Source organism: Eurosta solidaginis, chromosome 1 (genome assembly GCF_040869045.1).
Source record: "Eurosta solidaginis isolate ZX-2024a chromosome 1, ASM4086904v1, whole genome shotgun sequence".
In the NCBI taxonomy this organism is placed as follows: Eukaryota; Metazoa; Arthropoda; class Insecta; order Diptera; family Tephritidae; genus Eurosta; species Eurosta solidaginis.
The window spans coordinates 66,729,579-66,751,102 of record NC_090319.1 but is presented as its reverse complement, the minus strand read 5'-3'; the positions used below and the strand labels follow the sequence as shown (position 1 = coordinate 66,751,102).

At 36.5% G+C, this 21,524-nt stretch overlaps 1 protein-coding gene across 4 annotated transcripts in view; it reads right to left on the bottom strand.

Moving 5' to 3' along the window:
* The window catches only part of E2f1 (E2F transcription factor 1), a 269,882-nt gene that overhangs the window by 236,042 nt on the left and 12,316 nt on the right, over positions 1-21,524 (bottom strand). For 3 of the 4 annotated variants that reach the window (XM_067757843.1, XM_067757823.1, XM_067757830.1), the window contains exon 2: positions 12,242-12,892. The gene's annotated coding sequence lies outside the window, so the exon portion shown is untranslated. Of the gene's footprint in view, positions 1-8,368; positions 8,569-12,241; positions 12,893-21,524 lie in introns of all 4 variants that reach the window. The other variant, XM_067757839.1, reaches the window with a different exon arrangement.

The window sequence follows — 21,524 nt, the reverse complement described above, 5'->3', positions numbered from 1 at the left end:
CTGTGGCTCATGCTGAGTTCAAAAGATCTTACTCTAAGCACACTATCTCCATCATCATTAGAAAAGGCCAGAGGCAGAGAAAGCTAGCTATCCAGTTAGATATATCAGCCTTGCTCAAACTCCAAATAGTGTGTACATTGTGACCGCTCGAAAGTGCCTAACATCACCGTTGTCAAGCCCTGGGGATGGAGGGGAGGGCGAGCGAATCATTTCGATAGTACAACGTCACCCAACACGGTGATGGAACACTGCTGAAAAAAACTTTCAAGCGGAGTGTATGAAATTTCTACGAAATCCCCGCTTCTAAGTAGTAAGTCCACCCGCTGCTGCGGCTACAGCGCTGTCATGTACGAATGTCGACGATATCTGTAGTCTTTCCTCTACGAACTCGAGCAACAACTGTGCGTGACATTGTTATAGGCGACGATGACAGCCGGCGCATGACTTTTGTCGACGTAGACACTGCACATGGAAATATAAAGGAATATATCCCAGGAGGTCCGTTAGTAATAATCACAATAATATTAGAGCGCGATATACTCCGAGAGAGATTAATGTAGAGCTTTTCCTCTAATTCATAGTGTGGTGATCTTTCCTTACAAACTAGCGAACCTATCACATGGTTTATGCCGAATTCGGACTGCAGCGCCAAGGCTGATGAGTTTTGTCTAAGAAGCTTTTCTTGGCAGAAGAAATATTTTCTAAAGTATTTTGATGTTGGTTTTCCCATCATTTGAGTCGCAGAGGTTTGGCTTCTTTGGCTAACACAATTCCTCTAGTCTGGAATTGAATATCAAGCTCTAGCAGACCAGCTGAAGGTACTTGGCTACGAAGCTGGAGTGAAGGCGTTCATGACGGGTCATGATCGTTTTCGGAAACTTTCACTATTACGCGCGTCTAAAGAGAAGGCTCAAAGTCAAAGTCGACGCAACTCATGAGGTGTAGCAAGAAAGGAATTCACCTGTGGTTGGTGGTACTTAATTATAATGTTTGGCTCTAGCTGCCAATAAGTATTACCGGAATTCGACTCGTGCTAGCTTTTCGCAAATTACCGAAATTTTTATAAAATGTTCTTTCGACATCTTTGAATTGCTGCTCTTCTATTGCACATCAGTGTACATACACACATGCACAGTCGAACTTAATAGCAGGAAACATATAGAAATGAACCCGTAATGTTTTTGATTGTGAGTAAATGGAACAAGTAGCCGACGACTAGTGGATCTGTCTGACCCATATGATGAGTGGAGGCGCGTCTTCAAGTGACAGTGTGTCAGCATCAACATCAACTCTCTTATTTGGAGTAAACACATTTCATATACATATTTGGGAGGGAAGCAGGATGGTAGAGGATGTGAGCCTAACCGAGTAAATGAGCCGTCACCAATGCAAATTACACTCGCAGCTCAACTCCAGCAATAACAACAAACACTTCACAATAACAACAATTAAAGGAAGGAAAATTCGAAAGCCCGCAGCCGGCCGGCAGCTGCTAAAAGTGCGCCACATAGTGCGGGCGGTTGTTGTGATGTTATCATCATCAACCAAATTGGACAGACGCAAACAACAGTCACGTTTATTCTAAGCTATTTTAGTGCACGCGAACAACAAGCAACGGCCATTCAAGGAATGCAAAGTGCAAAAGCGCCAACGAATCGTAAACTGCAAAAAAATAATGGAGTCAAAGTTCGGGTGTAATCGAATATTGTATACCCAGTTCTAGATTTTTTATAAATACAGTTACCTAATTTGTGTGATTTATATATATTTATTTTGCTAAGCCTAATATCAAAAAATATTCATATAGTTGAGTTTTATATTTGAAATTGCTTACTACCGGACCCGGGAGACTTTGTTCTCAATTTTCCATACTCCAAACTCCAATGAGAGTTCGCACAGAGAATCTCGCACATCTTTGTCTTTCCAACCGCGTCCACCCGTATTCCCACTAATACTAACAGTCACAGTCTATTTTCAACTTTCACTCCCAATCCCGTCGACATTTCCAATTCCACTACCGCTCTCACAGGTCCAGCCCTAATATTACATTCACATTGCGCCATAAACTCGCGTTTATGGGGCATTTTAGTGTATAACGCCTACTTTTAAGCTCAACAATTGCCCACAAACTCGAGCTAATGGCGCAATGTGAATCTAATATAACTCTAACTCCCACTCCTACTGTCACTATCACTACCATTCCCATACCTAGTCAAAGCCTAGCTCACATTCCCATATAAACTCCCGCTCGCAAAACTTCATGTAACTTTTAACCAATTTTAAAATGTCTACCATCAATACTTCTCGAGATTTTCACTATAAAAATGTTAATTGTATGGGAGTTGCCACGCCCTGGATATTCCGAAGATATTTTTAGTCCATAGCCACTCATGGCAGGTTTAAGTAAATATGTTGTGTGAAATTTGATTGTGATCGGTCGATAATTTTAGGACGCAAGACTTAGGACTGATAAGGCACTTGTATAATTCGTGAATCAATTTCTAATGAGGACTATTCAATCAAGTCTCGAAGACTCTTCTATAGCACGATACGGGTGCAGAAGCACTCGAAAGGAGGTGTTTTATGGCTTCTACGGTGGAATCGAACGATGAACACCTTGCTACTGAAATTAGGCTGATCGCTAAATCATCGCATTTGTGAATAACAGAACGAATTAAACCTCGTAGAGAACTGGAGGGAAAGTAGCCTCGAAGTCACTCTTCCAATACCTGAAATGGTTTTGTTAACCAAGCGCTACAATCAGCCATCTCTAAGGCTGCCGTTCTTAAACGAAGTATGCCTCAACGCTCTGGAAGTTATGCTCAGCCTCCTTCCGACAGACTTTTCTGGTAAAATCCAAGCAAATTTTAATGCAGTTAGACTGAATGCAGTTCTGCACGAGAGCGACATCTGAATTGACGATGCCAGCATTCTGGGGATTATTCCGGAAAACCGAAAACTTACATTAACTAGCTTATACTATACCGACTCTCTCTATAGACTACAAGTACTTCTTTAGAATCCTAGAGAAGAACGAATGGAAAGATATCTCTGCTTTAAACCCTGAATATATATCCTTCTTCACGTATGGCTCTAAACTTGCTGATATTATGCACAGCGGTATTTACCCAGAGGATCCCTCGTTCTAGGGAGCTAGGGGAGCAGCGCCTTTCAATCGGAACTAACAGCCATAAAGGAGGGTTATGTAGCGCAACCTTCTGATTTTTTTAGCTTTGCCAACACAAATGTAAACCTCGCCGCGTATAACATCCTGTTCATTTAGTCCGCGAGGCTCTAGCGACCCTAAGTTTCTTGAAGGTTCAACGTGGTCATATCAAATTGTTTCCGAGATGATCGGGCTATTACTTTAATCGTGCTGTTTTCGAAACTTCAGGACCTTCAACATCGCTCGTTATCTACTATCTATGAATCTTACTTCCATGCCAATTGCGTCTGACATTTAAGTAGCAACGAATTGCAATTGGTTGCTAAACAAACTGGTCCATCGGTGCGTCACAGCGATGAACTGAACTGAACATATCGTACTAAACCAGAGTTGTGACATTGCTCCTGCTCTAGCTCCGTCTAAGTACCGGCTTGTGTCTGTTTTGTGGCGAAAAAGGTTCCTGATTTATCTGAATGGTTTCTCCATGGGTTCATTCTTTGGGACATTGGCGATCCATTTTGTAATGTACGTACATGGCGAGCACATTGGTATCCCAGTATCCCCGATTTCTGTCAGCGCTGCAGGGACGAAGAGGAGACAGATGGGGAGCACCTTCTCCGTAGATGTCCTAGTCTGCCCAGGACACGTATGAAATACCTTAAATGGCATTTCATTGGTTTCAATTCCTAGGTATTTCATATTTGAGTCTGTCGGCCTAAATGCACCACTCTGCTTTGGTGTGGGTAACCACTTTTACTTAACCTTTGGCTTTAAAAGTATTTGGCTAAGATCAACCAAAAAGAGGCATGGTTACACCCATTTGAATTTTCTGTCATTTGGAAGAAAATAAAAGAGGACGTGCTCTTAACACTTCTGATGAGTTCCAGAAATATATCCGCAACGGTTTTTGATTTTAGCTTGTAAGTGTAGTGCCACGTTCACTCGGTATTCGTTAAGGAATTTTCAAATTTTACCTAATTTCGAAACTTTTGACATATAAAAAGTGGGCGTGGTCATTTTCCATTTTAAAAAGCAATCTATTGTTGGTCCAAACAACGTCGTGGGCCAAATTTGGTAACGATTTTTGCTCCAGTTGTTGTAGACCTGACTTAATCGACATATTTTTCAACTGTGGCAATTTTTATCTTTGAACGTCTATATCTATCAATACCATTACAAAACCCCGTTATAAGCTTTAAGTTACAATACTCTGCTTTCAAGCACAACTGGGTATAAAAATATTGAGCGAAAAACAGAGAGAAGCGTGTAGGCTATGCAACACACACGAGGCATAAATTATTGGACCGCGGTAATGAGATGGAATAAATAGTGCGCAAAATCGCGGCGAGAGCCACGGCAGAGTATACACCAACAACGAGCCCACAGCGTCCAAACCGCCAACAACAAGCAGCAGCAGCATTCCAAGTACAATTCCACGGCGTGTACGAATTTTTTTCTGAGCTCATTAATACTAACAAAATCTATTCGTATCAAAAGAAACTTATCAGACCGTCTCGTGCAGTTTTGGGTGCGTCCCCAAACGATAACGGCTGAGTTCAAATCAGCACTTGCCGTGTGGATTGTCCAGAGTACACTTAAATTCCAATCTGGTGGAGTAATCACTTGTTTGAACTTATTTTGCATAAGGGTTGATGCAAACTTTTTATCAACTTTTCATCTCTGTGTTTAAATACTTCGGGGGATATTCCAACGCGTTTTTAAATTTTAGACGTCTGTTGCTTCTTAAATCATAGTCGAGCAGTAGAAATGAGCTCACAACTAGATTAAATATTGATGTTTCTGCGTCCAGAGATGATTCCCCTCACTAGGGTAGGCAGCTTGTCATTGGTGTGAAGTCTTAGCCGAACACCATAGCACCCGACCCGACTATGAGACGGAGCGGTTTATGACTGGCATCCACACTGTTTTGCCTCATAGTAGGGGGCGGGATGTCGGTGACCAAGAACTGCCAACCCCTTATCCAGGGCGTTAGGCGGACCGTGCCTATTGCGACGATTTGCAGCCAGGGGATACATTCGGCCACAGTAAAGGAAGCTGTTGCGGCGGCGGGTTCTTTCCCCGTATATAATTCTGGACCGCTGAGCCCGCCATGTCGGTCAGGTGGTCGTACGAACAAGATGAACGACTCATTGTCTAATTGTAATAAGGACGATGATTAGGGGAGGACTGAGTCGCAAGCCAAGGCCGACAAAAACGCGAGTCAGAGGGAGGACATCAAAAGTGGCGAAGTGCCAACTACGGAAGTAGGAGATGCTGGTATAATGGCGAGAGGATGATAGCGTGCGACAACATCACGAGCTTGCGGTGGCTGGAGGAAGTGGTTCCAAACCTCTAAAGGCAAGGCGTCCAGAGATATATTCAAGCATTCCATTGATTTACTCTTTACATAATGTACCTACTGTGTATGTTTAATGTTATTGCATCTAGTCTGTAAGATTTTTGATCATAGACTGAATAAACTAAACTAAGAGAACTTATCATATGGAATTCGGATATCGTATTCAACCCTCCTCCCTAATAAAGAAAACTGTACATAACTGAAGTATGCTTTGTACGTCGGTTATAAAACATCGCCCTTATCGTTCCTGCAGGAACTTTTCGCTGCCGGATTTTTTGGGAAAATCCCATCAGCCAGCAAGTCACGTCTTTCGGCCTTACGTTTCTTTTTCCTCACTAACAGGTAGAATCCTTTTGTTTAAATATTTCTGAATAGTTTGTGCAACTAGACCGAATCAAGAGCTTTGATTCAATCTTCTGTCTCTAAAATTTAGTAGCCAACACTTCCCTTGTTTTTTTTCCATTTTTTAAGTCTTTAAACTCTAGTTTGATAAGTTATATATTCATTTATTGTAATTGTATGCTTCGAGAATGATGTACAGCACGAAGTTAATAAGATTGCAAAACTATACACAAATTTATAAACAGTGTCGTGCAAAACTAGAGCACCAGAAGTAGCTGTGAATAACATAAAGGAGAGATTCCCACGCTTCCCTACGATTTTCTTGATACCTGGATCGCTGCGCCCCCTAGCGGAGCTTTTAGCGATAGGTATTTAACTTCCTTTGGTCTCTGAAATATTTTTTATGTCTGAAGTTTTTAGCACAACAGGAAACTACTTAAAAATATATTGAAGGAATGGTAATTTTCTCAAAGCTTTATCGCAGATTAGGTTAGGTTGAATATAGACTGAATGAGTCCGTAGAAGTTTGTTTAACGACCAAACTGAACTTAAAAACCAGAACAATGTTTTATTAAATAACTCCGTCGTTTTGACAAATACTAGAAGCTTTCTAGGACCTATGCTAATTGCTGCTTCAACATCTGATAGCTGTATCACCTCTAATGCTGGAGTCTTAGTCTGGCAAACGCAGCTCACGACCACAAAACGTACTCGATCGTTTCCTTCTTCAACCCGCGCTTTCTACATCTACTATCACTGACTAAGCCTAATTGAAAAGCATGTGACGCCGAAGGCAGAGTCCAGTCAGAATACTCGTCATGAGTCTATAGACCTCTCTGTTTAATGATAAGAGTGACTTTTTTAGTCTAAGGTTGTAAGACCTACACATGATCTTCGACGCCTTTTCTCGCTTGATCGATCATGTGCAACTCCCACCTTCTCTTAATCTCGCCGATTCTAATTGGGACATGTATGTACGTAGCAAGCTTCGATATATGTGTCCTTTTTAGCTAGCTCTACCGCTTTTTCGTTCCTATCTATTCCCATATGCCCTTGGACCCAATATGCCAGTATGCTTCTCCCTATTTCGATTCTTTGCAGAGATTGCTTACACTCTAACACTAACCTGAGAACTACTCCATTTGCTTTGAAATTTCTTAATGTCTTGCCCTGTGCGCCTATCGTAATTTTTCCCCTGAATTAATGCATTGTCATTGGTTATTACGTCTGAGTTATTAAGTCTGTAGTTTAATGGGAAGGTTCTCAGTTTATCGCAAGATTTCATCCATTTCATACGATTTTTTGAAATATCTAGATCCGTGCGACACCTAGCGAAACTTTTTTGTCATATGTGCTAAACTGTAATGTAAGTCTCAACCATATTTTAAATTTCAGGTGTCAAGCTCACAAGGCAGTTAAAAACCGATATCATTATTGCAAATCTCGTATGAATTTTCTATTTAACTCGACCATTCAGCGGAAATTTTGCCTAATAATAATAAAATAATGTTTTTTTTTTTTAATTTTAAGTGAGGCCTACAGTTGATATGCTGACTCCAAGACATGTTTTGAGTCGCTTTGTAGGTTTCAATGTTAATTCTCCAAATCATCAAAAAAAAAAAAAAAATCGTGGCTCTTTACCACTCCTCCGTTGCTTGTTTAGAAGGAAACAACCGATTTTGTTTCAACATATTGCTAGCTGAACAAACATTTTCTTTAACCAAAAGAAATAACGCTTGTAAAGTCAACAAATCGGGTTTGTTGTTTTTAAATTAAAAGATATTCGGTAAAATTTATCGGATTGTGATTAATTGAACTGAGTTTTTTGGCCTTTATTAAGTCATTTCAACAGAAGATAAACGGTCTAACTTATTTTTCTGTTAAAAAAACTGATTTCATTGGTCATTTCAACAGCGAACAAATGTCAATATTATGCAAATTTTATCAGCTAATTTTAAAGAGAAGCTTACGCTCAATTCGCTCACTACTTTGTTCTTATGACTATGATGCATGATGAAATCTCTGTGATATAAACACCCATCACAGTTATTCTAATGCTAACCCAAATCTGTTATTTTAACAGTTTTCATTACTATTCTAAGGGTGACAGTAATAAATGTTAAGTCAATCTTAGTTAAAACGAATTCAGAATCAACAATTTGCGCATAAATTTCGGTTGAACTAACCAGTAATTCGATTGAGCTTTTTCTTCCAGTGTTACGACTCTTCTGCCTAGAACAAATGTGAGGGCACAAAATTACTTGCCTGAGTATATGGAGTGATAAGTATATGGAGTGAAGCGAAGTTATAACATACTCGCAAGAAAATATTCCGAAAGTTCTCCAACAATACTTCCACACTCTATGTGGATTAAACAAAATACAAAATTATAAAGTGTTTACTCATTCCATAGAAATTTTCTACAATTCAATCAAAATTTGTTTAGCATTTAAAGTGTTTTTTTTTTCTAAGTGTGAATAAAGAGAACTTAATATACATACGAGTATACTGCTAAAACTTATACTGAGAGTTATTTATCAAAATGTCTAATGTCATGCTTAAATTTTTTCCAACACTGTTTTCACTAGTTATGTATGTCCCGAGTGTAACCGTATCTCAGCTAAGGAGGAAGATTATGTAGCAAAACCATCATGCTTTATGGAATGCATGAAGCAAAAGAAACGTGCGAACAAATTTTGATCTGAAAAAATTTTATATTTTAAGTAATGTTTGTGAAAAATTAACGGTGTATATACATAAGTGGGTATGTAAACATAAGTATGCAAGTACATACAAGTATGTAGTTATATAAATATGTATGTACATAAATATAAATTGAAGCCATAGCCTTTCCAAAAGTTGATTATTTTCTAGAACCAGTTTCAGAATATTGAAACAACCAACATTATTTGAGTTCAATGACATTTATGCTGTGCGATTATGACAACATACATTTGTACGTCTAAAGCCGAAACGCGAGAAATGTAGAAAGATATTTTCTACTTTTGCAAGGTGGAAAACTAATAAGTTATGTTTTCATTAATGAATATGTTTCAAGGTTAAATGTACGTATTAATGTTTTTTTTTTGTTTCATTTATACAGGGATGTTCAAAAATTTGTATATTGAAGTGCAAATCACAATACATAACGTTAGCTTAATGTGAAAATGTGCTAAGTCACTTTTTTGAAAAATTTTATTTTAATGCAGTTTTAAAACTGAATTCAAAATACATCGATCACAAAAAAAATTATTTTAATTTTTCATTTTTACGTGCTGTGGACAATGATGTGTAAATCTGCTAAGTCGTCAGCCGTTAAAAAGAATGTGCTAAGTCAACCTGTCAATAATATTGCAACGAATTTACTGTAATCCTCTTATTTGCAACCTTCTACTAATGTTCGAATCACTAAACTGTTGAATAAATAACTCCAATATTGAATAATGCAAAAATGGCCTTTATTAAAGTAATTCACAATGACACTTATAATTCGCAACTGATAGCTTGCTTAAACCAAACTGATTGTCGTGCCTCTACTGTTGCTGCCTTTCATACTGTCTGGTTTCCTCTAGGCTTTTCTATTCTATAATTTACTAGTTAGTTATCAGCTACAAAATCATCAGCCACAATTACGTTTATAGCTTCTCATATGGTATTTTTTGTGAAATATATAGCTTTAGTGTTATATTTCAATCATTAAAGTGATGGGGAAACATATTGACTAAAAAGTGCTAAGTCAGGAGAAAACATTTGTTTTGAGTACGGGAATTGTGCTAAGTCATAAAATAGCTGTTGGGTTAGCATACATGAGCTTTATTTATCTTCTTCAAAGTTTCTACACCCAAAAATATTGGTTATTTCAAAACTTATTAATTTTTTTTCGTCTCCTGTAAAATTCGTAAAAAGTGACTTATGACGATATACACTGTAACCCTTTCAAGGGGTTGTCAGCGCAATATATAGCTTCTCCAGCTCAATTGTTAACCTCACCCATCCGTGGCGAATCCTGTTTCATTAACAGCCGAGGCTCTGGCGACCCCGAACTCCTCATGGATCTAGGGGGTGGGAGGGCGGGATGGCCTAGAAGGTCGCATGTGGTCATAACAAATCGTTCCCGAGATGGTCGCGCTTTGTACCGGAACGTACCGGATCTGCATCCGGCAAAGGACCATCAACATCGATAACACTCCACAAGGTCTGCGGGGAGTGTCCTTATCGCTACAACAACAACAACCACAACAACAAGAGTTCTAATAACGACAATAAAAAAGTATACCTAAATATTGGCCCCAAAAAAATAGTATACATAATAAAAATAAATGCAATTGATATAGCCTTCGAAGAGATTCTAAGTCGAGCTTCTCTTACAATTTGCTTCGTGCTTCTTTTAACTTTTCCTACAAGACGGATCCTACATGTTTTACGCCGACTCCGAACGGCTTCTGCAAGCAGATGGGGTTTCGCTGAGAAGCTTTTCATGGTAAATATAAGTGCTTGCCAAGTCCCTGCCGAGGGGCAACTCCGCTTAGAAAAATGTTTTTTTATTGAAAAAACTCGTTTCTAAATTTTTGACGTTGCTTTGTCCAGGGCTTGAACCGGGGCCGGATTAACCCTCAACTGGGCCCTAGACAACCAACAATTTGGGGGCCCTTTTTTCACATCGGTTCCCTTCTTTTTTCGTTTAAAAAATACAAAATTATATCTTTCATAAAAATGTTAGTCGCAATGTATAATATCAATAAAATTACTACATATCTACATTTTAAACATGTCGTTTTCTATATTTGTTTTCGGCAAATTCATCAATTATATCATCAATATCGATTTTGTTCAATAAATCTGACTCAATGCAAAGTATAACTAACATCTTGAGTCGCTCTTGTCGCATTGTAGCTCTTTCAGCAGCTTTGATTCTTTTTCGAGAAGGATCGTTCGGCAGAACAATTTGTAATCATTCCTGTTAAAAAAAATTCGAAGAGCTATTTCTGTGTTAGGAAATACATCGGCTAATAGATCTCACATTAGAATCTTATACAAATGACTATGAGTTTTTTGTGCATCAGTGTATCTGGAGTTCGCGTAACATGGCGGTGGCTTAGTGATGGTTTGGGGCTGTTTCAGCTACGCTGGCGTTGGTCAAATAAAAAAAATTGAGGGAATTATGAAAAAGGAGCAGTATCACAGCATATTCCAACGCCATGCAATACCATCTGGCAATAATTTGATTGGTCGTGGATTCATTCACCAACAAGATAACGAACCGAAACATACATCAAAACTGTACTTCTTATTTATGTAGAACGAAAGTCGCAGGTGACCTTGATACAATGGAGTTGCCAACAAACTCCCCGCATTTAAATCCCTTCGAGCTATTGTGTGAAGAATTGGATCGACGTGTGAGAGATCTAAAGCCAAAAAGCCTTCCTGACCTCTGAGATTGTTTGAACGAAGCGTGGAATAATATTCCACATCAAACACTTCAAAAACTCATCGAAAGAATGCCGAAATTATGCGCTGCAATTATCAAAACAAAAGGTGGCCATTTTCGAGAAAATCGCTTAAAGTAACATACTCACTGTTTTCTTATAAATTTTGATGGAACTTTCAGTAAAATTCATTAAAAATGTCTTCGGATCATAGAACTACGTTGAATGTACAAAACTACTGCGAATATGTGAATAATATTTAAATAAATGATACGATAAACTGATAACCTTGTTCTACTACTTTCCGACTGTACTTTCCGACTTTTTCTTTTGGAAAGTGGACCAAGGACCCGAACAAATTCTATTCATGTTTCCAATTTAACTGAAATTTGGTATAATCTTAGGTTAGTACTTACGACACCTTTTCCGGGAAAGTCCGTTGGTAGGATCGCCATTATAGAAAATAATAATTTTCTATTTAATTTTGATTAATATATTTAAAACTTTATTTTTTTAAAAGATATTATTGATTACTTCAAATATTTTCATTTTTTGATAATTAAAAATAAATAATCTAATAAGTATAAATTTAAAATATAACAAGTATATTTGTTACAAGTACATAACTCTACACTGGGAATAAGAGATGGGAGAATTACAACTAGAGAGATGAGGGACGGAGAAAGAGATTGGGAAAGTGATAGAGTTTGACGAAGATAGAGCGGAAAAGAAGTGACGGAAAAGACGGGGAGTGATAAAGAGACGCTTAAAAAGAGAAAGGCAGAGGTAGGAGTGAATAAAAGAATAAAAAGAAAAAAAAAGGGGGGGTGGGGGGGATAAGAGGTAAAACTTCTTAAAACGTATGCACATAGACCAAAGTTAAAATCTAAGATTATCATCAATCGTTGGAAAATTTTTCTTTTAATTTCGAAATTGTAAGAAAATTACCTTGTTATTCGACGCAATCCAATTGTTCTTGATGAAGCTTTTGCTGTTTTCAATAATTTTTTTTACGAAAAGTATTTTTACTATTGTTTTCTTTAAATATTAAAAACTGTTAAGTGACAAATATGAAATTTCGTTTTCAATTTCATTAAGTAAACACTGACTTGTGAAATTCCTTGCAGGAGTTTTTATTAAAATCACATAAAAATAGAATTTGAAATTTGATTTTTTAGCAATTAAAATCGTAATTAGACACTTTCACTATTTTGCACAGATTTTTTTTTTTTTGTTATTTTACTATTAATTTTAAAATATTCCTTGCACAAAATATATCAATGAAATTTTTTTAAGTAAATTAGTCTTTACGTTTGTGTATGTCAATGAATAATTTTTGTTATAGCAATATGAAGGAAAACATTGAAATTTAATAATATCTACATATATACACTTGTTGGCAAAAAATGTGCATTCGATGGAATTCAATTTCTACTTTGTTCACATGTGCTTAGATGCATTGACTCGTACGTACATATGTATCTAGTTTTATTTATGTATTAAGGTAGAAGACGTTGCAATTTTTAAATGTTTATGCGAGCGCTTTTTTAAATTTATTAAAACACTTATTCACGTGTAGTGCTCTTCTTGCGCGAGTATCTGAAGTTCAAAGAGAAAAGAGAATAATAATATATTAATAATCAAAATATGTATGTTCATATATAAATTTAGTTTTAAACAAGTAAGGAAGGCTAAGTTCGGGTGTAACCGAACATTACATACTCAGCTGAGAGCTTTGGAGACAAAATAAGGGAAAATCACCATGTAGGCAATGAACCTTGGGTTAGCCTGGAATGTGTTTGTACGATATGGGTATTAAATGAAAGGTGTTAATGAGTATTTTAAAAGGGAGTGGGCCTTAGTTCTATAGGTGGACGCCTTTTCAAGATATCACCATAAAGGTGGACCAGGGGTGACTCTAGAATGTGTTTGTACGATATGGGTACAAAGTTAAAGGTATTAATGGGGGTTTTAAAAAGGAGTATCCATTAGTTGTATATGTGAAGGCGTTTTCAAGATATCGAACAAAATGTGGACCAGGGTGACCCAGAACATCATCTGTCGGGTACCGCTAATTTATTTATATAGTATGTATTACCACGAACAGTATTCCCGCCAAGATTCCAGGGGCTTTTTATTTCGCCCTGCAGAACTTTTTCATTTTCTTCTTCTTAATATGGTAGGTGTCACAACCATTTTAAAAAGTTTTTTCCAAAGTTATATTTTCATCCCTTTTTTCGTATTTGGTATAGAATTATGGCATTTTTTCCATTTTCGAAAATTTCGATATCGAAAAAGTGGGCGTTGTCATAATACGATTTCGCTCATTTTTAATACCAAGATAAAGTGAGTTCAGATAAGTACGTGAACTAAGTTTAGTAGAGATATATCGATTTTTGCTCAAGTTATCGTGTTAACGGCCGAGCGGAAGGACAGACAGTCGACTGTGTATAAAAACTGGGCGTTGTTTCAACCGATTTCGCTCATTTTCACAGAAAACAGTTACCGGGATAGAAGCTATGCCCTCACCAAGCATTGGTAAATTATTGTTCGACTATTAAAAGTATTCTAGACCACTTAAATGAAAAAGGGCGGGGCCAAGCCCATTTTGAAATTTTCTTTTGTTTTTGTATTTTGTTGGACCATATCATTACTGGAGTTGAATGTTGACATAACTTACTTATATACTGTAAAGATATTAAATTTTTTGTTAAAATTTGTCTTTTAAATTTTTTTTAAAGTGGGTGTGTTCGTTATCCGATTTTGCTAATTTTTATTTAGCACACATATAGTAATAGGAGTAATGTTCCTGCCAAATTTCATCATGATACCTTCAAATTACAGTTTACTTACTTACTTAATTGGCGCTTAACCGTTTGAACGGTTATGGCCGTCCAACAAGGCGCGCCAGTCGCTCCTTCGCTCCGCCAACTGGCGCCAATTGGTCACACCAAGGGAGTTTAAATCGTTTTCCACCTGGTCCTTCCAACGGAGTGGGGGCCGCCCTCTACCTCTGCTTCCATAGGCGGGTTCCGATAAAAAACACTTTCTTGGCCGGAGCATCATCTTTCATTCGCATAACATGACCTAGCCAGCGCAGCCGCTGCGTTTTAATTCGCTGGACTATGTTGATGTCTGCGTATAGCTCATACAGCTCATCATTAAATCTTCTTCGGTACTCGCCATCGCCAACGCGAAATTACATTTTGCAAAACCTTTAAATTACTTTATTTTAAAAGTGGGCGGTGCCACGCCGATTGTGCAAAATTTTACTTGTTATCTATTCTGCGGGTTAAGGACAACCCACCTACCAAGTTTCATCGCTTTTTCCGTCTTTGGTAATGAATTATCCCACTTTTTCAGTTTTTCGAAATTTTCGATATCGAAAAAGTGGGCGTGGTTATAGTCCGATTTCGTTCATTTTTAATAGCGATCTGAGATGAGTGCCCAGGAACCTACATACCAAATTTCATTAAGACACATCAAAATTTAATCAAGTTATCGTGTTTACGGATGGACGAGCATGGCTAAAAGAAATTCTTTTTCGCCCAGATCATTTTGATATATAGAAGTCTATATCTATCTCGATTAGTTTATGTCATTACAGATTACCGTTATGCGAAGAGTGAGCTCTGCTCAGCTGAGTATAAAAAGTACAGAGTTAAAATGTCACATTCTTTTACTAAAAGATTTGATACAAAATATTCCTTAATCCAGATTAACTAAGCACTTGATTTGATCTATATTAACCTTTGTGTCAATAGGAAATTTTACAACGTCATTCCAATATGAAGCATACCCGGGTATGCACATACAATTCGCACGGTAAGAAGGTGTGCGATATAAAATTTTCATTTCATGGGAACACTAATGCCTTTTTCCCCAGTAATTAAAGTTTTTTCAAAGGTTTTTATTAAAAATATATTTATTGACAGTTATTACATTTCGAAATATCAATACTGTGCTCAGCACAAACGAGTTTCTTACATATAGAGCAGAATTTTCTTGTTGAACGCCGTTTAATACAGAAGGAGCAATTCCCCTTGTGCTTACGTCGTCCACTATTATCACTGCTGAGATCTTCACGGTTATTACCGGAACTTGATGGCATCTCATTAAAATTCAATTCTTGTTGAATCATGGCTTCGATTCCATTTTTTGTGCTAAAATTGCGATATATAGTTGGTGAATTTGACCGTGAAAGAAAGGAGAAAGAACTATTGATGCTGCGTAATTGGTACGTAACTGTTTATTTCAAAGGCTGCTTATCTTTTGGAGTTCAAATTCAAATTCAAAATTTGGATGCAGAGCTAATTTAGATGTACATACCCGGGTAGGTACGCATTGGGAATAAGGTTTTAAGTCAAAAAATGCCTGCCACACCCTCAAAAATTGTCCAAATAAGAATTTTTTTTTTAATTATAGCTATTGAATTTTCCACAGTAATTAGAAAAGTTTTCATACGTATTTTAAATGTGATAAACATACCCTGGTATGTCGTATTGACATAAAGGTTAAGCACATTGATACAAGGCAGTACAAAGAACTAACTTTCTTCACAGATTTCCTTCATTTAAATGATTTTTAAACGGTTTTATTTAGTTTGACTTGACAGGCAGGCCGGCCCCACGGCCGTTGTGAACGAATTTTGTAATTAAAGTTTAAGTAACTTCCCGATAAGCTACAAGCTTGAAACCTGGAATATAGTTCAGAACCCGATAACAATGCAATAATAAGAAAAAAACTTCGATAGGTGACGCAAGGATCGAGATATTAAAAAAAAATCGTATTTGTGGCCCGATTTAGCTCACATTTGAAACACATAATACATACAAGGATAGAAAGATACGTATGAAGAAAAATCGCACCTAGGTGGCGCAAGGATCGAGATATTCAAAAAAGTCTTATTTGTGGTCCGATTTGGCTCATATTTGGAACACATAATACATACATGAATAGAAAGCGACCTATGATGTCCGTTTTGGCTCATATTTGGAACAAATATTATATACATCCGGTAGAAGTGGCATCAAAATATTTTGGAGTTCGAGGAGGGACAAGCATACGTGGCGCAGAGTCGAGTAAAGTCTTTGGAAGGATTATGTATTGAGGACTTAGATTGTAACATCTTGTCAGGAAAGAGTCCTTGTGTTAATGAGTCACTACATGAACTAAATAGAATGAGAAATAATAGGCAATTAAATAGAGACTAAGAACTTGAAAATAAAATAACTACAAACAATTTTTTAAGTTAAACGGTTTCATTGAAAACAATACTTACATGAAGTAATAATAATACTAAAAGCTAGAAAATAATTAGGATGTACGTCCTAGGCACTAGTAGTCACACTCCTCAATCTAGGGCCTCGATCAGGCAATTAAATAAAAGCGTTGGACGCGTAAAGTTTCTATTGATAGTCATATATAAGACCAACTGAACCTTAATCAGGTTATGCTACGCCTCACATTTTTGAAAATTTCACGCGTCCAACGCTTTTATTACAAGGACTCTTTCCTGACAATTTGTTACAATCTAAGTCCTCAATACATAATCCTTCCAAAGACTTTACTCGACTCTGCGCCACGTATGCTTGTCCTTCCTCGAACTCCAAAATATTTTGATGCCACTTCTACCGGATGTATGTAATATTTGTTCCAAATATGAGCCAAATCGGACATCATAGGTCGCTTTCTATTCATGTATGTATTATGTGTTCCAAATATAAGCCAAATCGGACCACAAATAAGACTTTTTTGAATACCTCGATCCATGCGCCACGTAGCGGCGATTTTTCTTCATAGGTCGCTTTCTATTCTTGTATGTATTATGTGTTTCAAATATGAGCCAAATCGGACCACAAATACGATTTTTTGAATAGCTCGATCTTGCGCCACCTGGCGGCGATTTTTCTTCATAGGTCTATTTCTATTGTTGTATTTATTATGCGTTCGAAATATGAGCCAAATCGGACCACAAATACGATTTTTTTGAATATATCGATCCTTGCGCCACCTAGCGGCGATTTTTCTGCATATGTCGCTTTCTATTCATGTATGTATTATTCGTTCCAAATATGAACCAAATCGGAGCACAAATACGCGTTTCTGTAATATTTCGATCCATGCGCCACCTATCGGAGTTTTTTTCTTATTGCTTTGTCATCGGGTTCTGAACTATATTCCAAGTTTCAAGCTTGTAGCTTATCGGCAAGTTACATAAATTTTAATTACAAAATTCGTTCACAACGGCGTGCGGCCGGCCGGCTTGTCAAGTCAAGCTAAATAAAACCTTTTAAAAATGGGTCATCGGTTGAATACTATGGGAGTACTCCATTGTGAGTATGAAATTTCTCTTCCCTCCTTTTGTGTTGAACCAGGCATGCTTAACCAACGAAACGATATCATTTCGTTACGATAATCAACGTTAATAAACGAAACGAAGTCATTTCGTTTCGTTTATTAACGTTAAGATCGTCAAATTAACGAAATGATTTCGTTTCGTTTTCTGCCATATCATAACGAAATCAAATCGTTTATGTTGATTATTAATTTCAAACTATGCTGGTAAAGCTGATTGATGGCGGAGTCATTAAAGGTGAAAGCATTATCCAAGCTGATTGCAACTTTTCTCATGAATTTTGACAGTACGAACATTTCTCAGAGTATTTTTGACATTACCACCAACGAATTACACAAACAAATTACATAGAGTTTGTGTGTGTATGTGCGCTCGTTGTTGCCACCTTACGGCTTCACCATGGCTATAGCATTGCCAGCACAATTCAAACATAAAGTATCACGTTTTCGTTAACGTTTTTAACGTTAACGAAAGCTTTTCGTTTCGGTTAAAAACGAGATACAATTTATCTTGATAATTTGTTTATCGATAATATTTCGAAGTGTTTCAACGGAAACGGTGGAAATTTTTTGATAAACGATTAGCTTAACGTTAAGGTGCATCCCTGTGTTGAACCATGCCCAGTCATAGTACCCAAGCATATTTAAAGTTTACTGGCTTTTGATGAATTTTCTGAAAAATTACGAAAAAAAAGTTGAATAAAAGTATTTTTGTTTTATTTTTTATTTGAAAGTTAAAATATTAAATATCTTTTTTTTTTATACTTCGACTTATTTATTGTTTTGATAGTGAGGGCACGAAAGGCATACCTGTAGGTCATGACCTAGAAACCCCATTTGATTCAATTACTACAGGCTTGTTCTCCAATGATACCGAGCCTTGACACTCCCAAGTTTAAAAATTTGGACGGGTTGCTTTTACGAAGTAATGAAAAAGGGGAATAATTAAATCCCCTTCAGCGAAAATTTTTGTAGAAAGGTACCTTTATACTAGGTTCAAACACACACCAAATTGGCAATTTATACTATTTGGGCAATTTATTACGCAATTTGTCATATAATAAATTGTAATAATAAATTGCCAATTTAAAAAAAATTGCGTAATAAATTGTTTCAAACTACAAATGCAACATTGTAAAGTGTGTTTATTGAGTATATTTAAAAGTCACTTACGCATGGCTGAACTATATGGTTGGCTCATCTCATCAGCTGATTTTATGTCTTTCATTTCACTGGAGTAGGGATTGTCAAAAGAAGATGGCAAACTCAAAATGAAACCAAAACATTGAACACATTTTTTACAACACACAAAAATTTCAAAGTTTTATGTTTTCATTCCATATCATTCGCCTAATACCAACACGCACATTTTGACAGTCTGAACAAAGGTATGCTCTTGCTGTAGAGATGAGCCAACCAGCTATCAAATTACTATTGTGTAAGCTAAATCGAGTTGTATGAACAGCACTCAATTCAAATCGAAATTTCCTCAATTTATTTTTCTGTTTGAACATAGTATTAGTAGTAGTGATAATAAATTTGTAAATGCCAAAAGGCTTTTGGGGTAAATAATTCATTTTCTACTAAATATTTCGTGGATTGATATAGAGTTATGTTGGTTTGGTCATTCTTTCAGAACTTCTTTGAAGGATGCCGTACGTCAGAATTTTATTCAAAAATACAATATCTCAAAATGTGTCCCAAAAACTCCCTATCTGAGCAAAAGTTCAATGCATTTTGACGTAAGAGGGAGGTAAGGAGATGAGGCGTTTTTCAGCCTAATTCTTATATAGGGCGTTTTTATGGCAAACCCTGAAACGGAAATTTTTTTAAAAGTATTTTGATTAGGACAATTTCGAACTGGCAGCCGGGAAGGGATGATGCTCTAATCAGTAGCCGCTATGAACTGACAAAAAAATGTAAGAAAATGTTTATTGTCTTAGAACTTTATATTCCGGCCTTGACTTTGATAGAAGAGGTAAGCTTTTGTGCGGTCCTGCTATACAGGGAGTATATACCTTTCTATTCTGAAATTTCGGAAAGCTCTTTCCGTTTAAGTATTCATGGAAGTGTACCGGATAAACCGTTAATTTAGAAGTATATACATAATATTCCAAATACAAAACGATTCCACAAATTCTTAAATGCAGAGAAATGTTCCGAACATACGGAACAAATAAGTTAACACGCTCAATTAGTACATTTCCTTATTGTATCTCCATTATTTACTAATTACATTTTTACGTGAATCGATTCACTAGTCGAGTTTTAACCGTTAAACGATAAATTTTAAATTGGTTTAGGTTTCTTAAATTCATAGGTTTACGAAGGTGCACGATTTCTTGATGTCCTTTTCATAAAATTATCTTTGTTCAGCCACACTATAGATCATGACATGGTTAATAAATTCCTCATAAAATTAAAAAAAAGAATTGTTTTAAGGAATTATGCAGTTCAGTACTTATCGGGTATTTGTAAACTAATTGCTCGCTATTTCTACTACTGCAATTGTCAAAAAATTTGTCAGCCGAGCAAACCTCTTGTGATTCAATCATGCCTGTAGTTCAAGTGGAGCGAATTAGACCCTGATCGTAAGGCAGTACTCCGAGACTACTCTAACGATGGAACTTGGACATGTTCTACAGGGATTAAATGAAATCGATTGAAAATTTTTATACAGAAATATTTTTTTGAAAATTTTTTTTTCAAACTAACACAATAATAAAAATCGCGATTTAACATTTTTTAATTAGAGACGTCAGTTTGGACTTTTTGTGAAATCCATTTGTTATGTACAACTTGCGGGGTAATTTTAAGTTGCTTCTATACATTATCATGAGATATTTTTGTTCATTTTAATGTACTGTATTAATTAAACAATTCATTCTCTTCCAACAATCACTATATGTGACCAGGCCTATGAAAAGGTGGCTTACGACTAAAAAAAATAATGCAAAAGAAAACTACTAAGAAACTGAAGAAATACATTGTTTATCTTTAACAGCTGTTTCTGTTTTGAGTCATAAGCCACCTTTTCATAGGCCGGGTCACATATATTATACATATAATATAAATTTCTTAGGCAAGGTTTTTCAGTATTTGGTTAAGCTAAGCTTAAACTAAGTTTGCTTAAACTCTACTCAAATTTAAACTCTAGTTATACTACTGAGCAGGTTTCAGTCACAGTTTAAGGCCGTCTTTGGGTAGGCTTTTTTTTACGGCAACATTGGTTTTTTATTATGTAGATAATTTAAAGACACGGCAACCGCTGGATTTTTTTTACCCAACAAACATGGAAACAAATTTCTCCAGCGAAATATATCTAGTTCCGGAGGTGATATCCAACATCATTATTTAGCTATTTTTAAATCAGTTAACTCTCTAGTTGATATCCAACTACATTCTCCAATCACTACTAATCAACCTTTGAGAAATTTTGTAAAATGTATAGTTCTCGAGAAATGTACAGTTCTCAAATGAATATTCAACACATTTCTCCAGTTGATATCCTACATTGGATATCGAGTTGAGGTGGAGTTGAAAACAAAATCACCAACGAGGTAACACCAAAACCAAGAGCTGTTTATTGTGAGAAATAAACACTTGGTTGACAGCAATAATGAAGCGTAATTAATCAAAAATAAATCTATATATATAAAAATCAAATTCTGTGTGTGTGTTACCTATGGAAACGTATTTCCCACACTTCAATCATCAACAAATTTTGGCTATAGATTCCTTCGATCAACGGATATATAAAAGGGATGGATATATAAAAGGGGCGTGGTAGCTCCCATACAAATGAAATCTTTGGTACGGCATAACTCTGAAGGTATAAATCCCAGAACATTGAAATTCAGAAAGGAGTTATAAG